Source organism: Crassostrea angulata, chromosome 9, assembly GCF_025612915.1.
Source record: "Crassostrea angulata isolate pt1a10 chromosome 9, ASM2561291v2, whole genome shotgun sequence".
Taxonomy (NCBI): domain Eukaryota; kingdom Metazoa; phylum Mollusca; class Bivalvia; order Ostreida; family Ostreidae; genus Magallana; species Magallana angulata.
In genome coordinates, this window is record NC_069119.1 from 31,563,756 (window position 1) to 31,570,691 (window position 6,936).

Sequence of the window (6,936 nt, forward strand, 5' to 3'; positions counted from 1 at the left end):
TTTCCCCTATGTGCTATTTATAGATCCTATAACTGTTAATGCAGAAGTAAGGGTATCGTGAATGGCAAGCGTATTTTACTCATTATACATGTATGTATTTCAAATTAACAACTGTTAAGCATATTAAAAATCAAGTTGGATATTTAATTAGGCAAACAATAACGACCACCTAGTTCTCCGCGGACATGCGCAATGAGGTCGGTTTGCTCTTCCTTCATCAATATTCATGAAAATGTATATTTTCCTGGCAGAAAAATAAACAATTAAAAATCTATATCTTTGTAACGAGATGGAATTCACCCTTGTAATTTACAGATTAAGGATAACTTTTATAAGAAGACAAGCACATGCGTTTTCACTGTCATTCAAAATTGACGCAAATTATAGCGTGTATAGCTTTAAGTAAATAAAAGATTAAAGTTGAGGTCAAGATTTAGTACATGTAAATAAAAGTGGCTTACCGTTTTGGGTTCTTTGTTGTTTGTGTTTTTTTTTTCAAATTTAAGGTATGAATTGTTCTAGTAATTCTTTATAACAATAGCTAAGTTTTCATACGGAGTACCATGACTTAATTTTAAGATAACATCGTAAAAATTCGTGTTTATGACTGTCTTTTTCAATGAAATATGAAGGATATCAGCTGCAAAATTTTGAGGTTTTGTGGCGATTTCTCAACTTTATGATGTAAGAAATTAATCTAGAATGCCGAGTTTCTCTAAAACCAACATATAAAATATATGCATGATATTTTTATATTGCATTCAATGAAATCCGTTAATGGTTGCTGTTTATCAGCAGATCCATGTATATCCAACCAATTATGACGTTATAACGCATCTATGATGGAAGACTCTCTGACCCTTACAAAATCCAAATTACCGTTTTATTGTTGAAATAACAACAGTTACTGAAACAGGTGCTTGAGGACAGGATCGACACATCCCCCTCCACCCCCCTTCACCCCAATATATAGATACCCAGGAATTTATTTTTCTTTTTTTATTAAATTATCCTATCATGACATATTTAAAATCTGATTTATTCATCCATTGCCCAAAATTACATAAAACAAAATTAATCTTTTTGGAAAAAAATCAGTCCTTCTTTACATATAATACAAGAAGGTTGCTAACTTCGTTCATCTAGAACCAACGGAAGTAAGGGTTTATCGCAAGGACGATAACTCGTAAAATATTTTTTTTATTTTCTCTTTTATGTCTTCCATTGTAATCCACTCAGTATGAGTGCCTTCTTTTAGATTTTCCAGTTCTCAAGACGATAAAAAAGTTTTCGCGGCTTGATTAGAATTCATACTTCTTATGAATTGTACTTTTTTCGAGTTTGTCATACAATTTCATAAATCTCTTGGAGTTGTCTTCCTTGCGATAAATCTCACTTCCGTTGGTTCTAGATGGATTGGTTCAAAACTTGCAACTTGTCAGTAAAAATTGTCCTATTCACCTAATAAATGTATTTACGGTTTGTTCCCGTTTTGCACACATTTGAAAATAAGGTATCGAAAAAATGTGTGCAAAACGGGAATTTGACCAGGTGAGATAATTGCTTAATTGCTATAGTCTATATCACAATTCCTGTGAGGGCTATTGACAATACAATAAATAAAACATATGTACTCCGAATAAATATTTACATCTATTTTATGTTACAATATGAATTGCATAAAACCACATCTATATAACAACTGACATGCAAGTTTTTAAATTTAATTTCAAACATTACTACAGTAAATTAGTCATGAACAATTTCATCAATTTATTTAAACAAGAAAGATGTTGGATATGAAATACTTTGTTTAACTTGCTGTCTATAGGAAGTACATATACATGTACATTTTGACTTTGAAAAGAAAATATATTTTTATATTAAGTTATAATTTGCTTTTGCTGACATAAAGAAAACGCTGCAAAATATTTCTCATTTATGCTGTGGCTTGAATAATCGAAGAAAGAAGAAACAAAGTTTATGATGGTATGATGATAAATCGGCAATTTTATATGCTTCAAAAACTGTAAAACCTATAAAATGAAGACCTAAACCTTCTTCAGATTGAAGTATATAGTATCAATATTCAGATTATTATTTTTGTTTGAATTTTTTGTGCTCCATGTATTTAGCTACTGGTTTGAAGAAAAAAAATCCAGAAAATGTTCCACAATATAAACTCAAGCGGTGACATCATAAGAACTTATTGAATCAATATAAAAATTATTATTTTTGTCGGAAATTTTTATGCTTCATGTATTTAGCTATTGATTTGAAAAATCAGAAAGTGATCTGCAATTATAAAATGTAATTTATACTAAAGCGGTTATGTCAAAAGAAGTACTGTCAAAGCCGCTACTTCGAAGATTGAAATATTTTGTGATAAAGATCTGTTTTTCTTTTTATAATATTCTTTCTGTTGATACCAACATGCATTTTACATATTTCGCAACCAAGTTGCAAAAAGAGACACGGAGTACCCCATCATCTTCACAACGTCTTGACCTGAGTGGAAATTTAAGACTAAAAATATCATTATCTTTATTTTATCAAATGAAAACAATGGTGATAGTTATTAGTAGTTAAACCTAAAACACAACAAAATACAATTGTATCTATATTCTTCACGTTTCATCGTAAAGGCGCTGATAAAACACAGGCGCTGATAAAACACAGGTAGAAATCCAGGTAAAATCTTTGACTGAAAGCAGACTATAATTGCTATCACAACACAATTCACACCTATTCACACCTATTGTTCTATACTAAATTATCAAATGTGTGCAAAACGGGAACACACCGTATTTACACGGGCATGGCATGCAGATATTCAGTGAAGGGAATTATCGGGCTACGACATGAGGTCACCGTTTTTACTGGTAGATGTAGTTTGGTAGTACATTTCAACAAATATTCATCGGCAGTGCCTCTCGGCTGGCAGACGAAGTTAGCAACCTTCTTGTATTAAATATGTAGAGGGTCTGATTTTTAAAAAAAAAAAAATATTTGGTTTATAAGGTAATTTGGAACAATGAATGTATGAATTAGATTAGAAGTATGTCATAAAAGGATAATTTAATTAAAAAAAATAATAAGTAAGTCCCGGGAGTCTATAATTTTTTTTTTGGGGGGGGGGGGGGAGGTTGATCCTGTCCTCAAGCACCCGTGTTTTGTTTGATTAATTTTTCATGGATGTAAAATTGACAAAGGACTTGTGTCAAAAATGATTTATAATATCTATTAATTTTTTAAAAAATGTGTTTGTAATTGTGATTACAAGGCAACTGAACAATATTTGTAACAATGAAGGTAATAAAACATGCCGTTTGATGTTGGAATGTCAACTGTGTCTTCTGTTGTGTTGTTAGTGATTTTATGACGACAGTTTACTTAATCAAAGACTAATCGGACAATAATTAACTATGATCGTAGAATTAATACGGGTCGGTCAAGTGATGCAATTTCATAAAACCATTCTCTGGCCTTGTTGTCGCTCTTTGTACAATGTTTGAGACCAAAGTATGAATAAATGTGTAAATATATTTTTTAAAAAATATTAAAATATAAAAGATAAACAAATAATCTCAACCTCTTTGTAAATGGAGATTTTGTTGGTTATAAAGGGTTTAAGGATGCGAATTCATATTGAGATCTTGGGTTTTGAATTTTTTTCCCGTGACGGCAATTAAAGTGAAACTCGATGTTTCTAGTTTAGTATTGTCTTTTTTGACGTGTTTATATAACTTTAATTAATAAACAAATATATTTAATGAAAAATGACGTTTGTTGCTTAGATTTGAGTTTTCTTATTTTTCATGGAAAATCAATGTTAAGCATGAGAGATCTCTATAGCATGAGATAACAGAAACAAATGTTTGTTTGTTTGAAACAACATACCTTAAATGTCAAGTTGATAATTTCTAAACAAAATATTGAAAACGAAAGTGATAATGTTATATTTAAAAATTATAAACATAAAAATTTTAAAATACATTGTAGTAAGTAAATTGCTTTGCATCAGGCAGTAGTTAAATTAGTATAGATTGTGTTTATTTCTGGACTGAATTCCCATTTTATCAAAAATTGTCTAAATGTAATTATCACACATTTAAACGCTGATTCTCTCTCTTTATGAGACACTTTTAAGAATTTGAAGAGAAAAAAAAACAAAATTACTTTGTCGTAAACAACTTCACAGCTGTGCAATCTTATCAAACTCTTGAAATTAGGAAGAAATTAAAGGCAAAGCATCTGGAAACAAATAAAACAAACCACTTTCCAAAGGCAGCTATTATTGGCGGGAGTCTTGTAGTAGATTGTTATGTTTATTAACGACTTAAGTGTGGGGGTTTTTCCAAGACGAATTTGTGCGTTGGGATTTACTAGTGTATTTAAAACGTTTTACAACGGATATAAATGAATTACATGAGAGTTTCAAAATTCAGAGCATTTAAAACTATAACCCCACTTTGCTCCTTCGCATTTGTACCTTTGCACTTTTGCCTTCGCAATTTTTAACATTTGTTTTTATAAAGCCGTCGCAGATAAAAAAAAAAGTAAAATAAATTAAAAGAATGCGCTGTAAATCTTATAATTTTTTCCATGCAGCGTTTTGTATTTATAAAGCAATGAAGAGTTGTATGTTGAAACTTCAAATCAAATTTTATTAGACTATTGAATGAATTATAACTAAAATGATTAAATTGAAAAATGTGACCGACTACTTGCTTTATCTAAGAGGGGAATCCTTGCTGTTGTGAACAACTGCCTACTTGAAACAAAATTAATTTGACATGGTCAATAAGAGTCAGACAATTTCTTGAATATTGCATTTTTTTCTTACGCTAAAGCATGATGAACTTATACTCACCGAGACTAACTGGTTGGTTTTTTATTATTACTTTTTTTTAGGTTGCCGGTATTCCGATTACTTAATTTTTGAAAAAAAGATAAATGTCGGAATATGTGTTTAATTTTTTTAGGGTAACAGAGTCTGTTCACATGAAATTTTAAACATCTTCTCCTTGACGAGGGCATTCAAAACAATGTAACACATCAACCAAGAAGGTTGATGTATTTCGTTAAGGAAAATATGCTGTTTTCATTGGTATATGTACCGGTCGACATTGTTAAAATCCTAAGTCACACAAAAGGTATGAATGAGCGATGAGGCAATAGGTAGATGAAAATACACATATACGGATAAGTTTGTTCTACGTGCTTAATCGAATTATCAAATACGCAATTATTCTTAAATAACAATTAAGACCAAACCCAAACGTTTTTAAGAGTCAGACTCGGATTTATTTATGAAGTTTCATTGAATATTTAAACCACTTTTACAAGAAGAATTCAATTTGGGATTTTTAACATCGAAATATATAGAGTAGTCTTTTATCGGGAGGGGGGGGGGGTAAAATTCTACGTAGAAAAATTACCGAAAAAAGGCATCGGACCTCCCCGCTCCCAAAATTGTTAATCGGAACTCTCTGGGAAAATGGTCAGGATTCCCGCTTTTAACAGTATTAATATAAAGACTGATTGGCCCTTGCCGCGCTCGATAAAAATGCGCATACATGTAAAATGATGTGTCTTTTGGCTACCCAGTGTGTACATGTAGTCGTCCATGGAGTTTTGTCTGTATATTTAGATATGACGGGTAAATGTATTTTAGATGTAATATCCCTCTGTTTTTAATTTACCATACACTTGTATTTTCTAAAAAAAAAAAAAAAAAAAAAAGTAATGAAGCGCTGCTAGATTTTTTTTTAATTTGAGAATATGTCCAATCATGATAAAAAGAAAATTTAAAAAAGCAAAATTACTATCGCAGCGTAAAATTGAAAATATCTAATGCAAATGAAAATAATATATAGTTATATACATTGTAAATTCTTATTACAAAACATAATGAAGCAGTGCTTTTTTGTCCAGTTAAGCACTTTGTTAAAAAATACATTACTGCTTCAATCTGCAAGAGTTATCTTTCTTTATCTGAAAAAAAATTATTTCAAACATCCAACCCAACTCATATTAGTATTTATCATTATTATTCACGTACTAAATGCCAGTCAAATTCTGTATTCTACATGATCGTACACTTTTTTGTATTTTTATACACTTTTTATACTTGTATTACATGTATTACATTTTTTTCTTACCTATGCTTATTGACACATGCAAAACTTTGTCATGATGTAGTGTTACAGTATAATTACATTGTACATATAATTTATTAGACCTTTAACGCAAATTTTGTACACGATTTTGTACCTCATGTACCATTGAATTTCAATGGTTTAAGAAAATAAACAAATTGAAATTTGAAATATAAATTGATATATTAATCAAGTACTAGTATTGAATAAACTGTGATATAATTGTTGGGATTGTTTTTAAATTTGTGTTCCAAATCTCCTCTTTTAAAATAGAAAACCCTTATTCAATTTTAGGCATTTGGAATGTTATTAATTTCAAATGAAGCTAATGATTAATTCTAAAGTTTACATTTGTCCTAGTCATTTTGTTCAAATTGTTTTACATGTACATTCACCTCTGTAATCAGGCTTTAAAGAGAGAAAGAGAAATTTTCTATCCAAAGAACATATACCCTTAAACATCAAAAACATATTGTAATGAACTGTACTAGTCCATACAATTCATTTTAATTTGAACAAAATTAATCCATGGCAGAGGTTGGAGGAATAGGGAAAGGAGGAGTATAAATATTGCTTCATAAAAATTTGATCAATTTGATAAATGTCTTGTAATTTTTGATACCCCCCCCCTTCCCCTTCCCTCCCCTTTACATTTTTGTGTAGATTTTTTTAAAATTAACATTAAAAAATTGAATGAACAAGGAGTCCTCCTCACACACACACACACACACTTTGATGTGGCCATGTAAAAATTGAATTAAAACAAGGATACAAA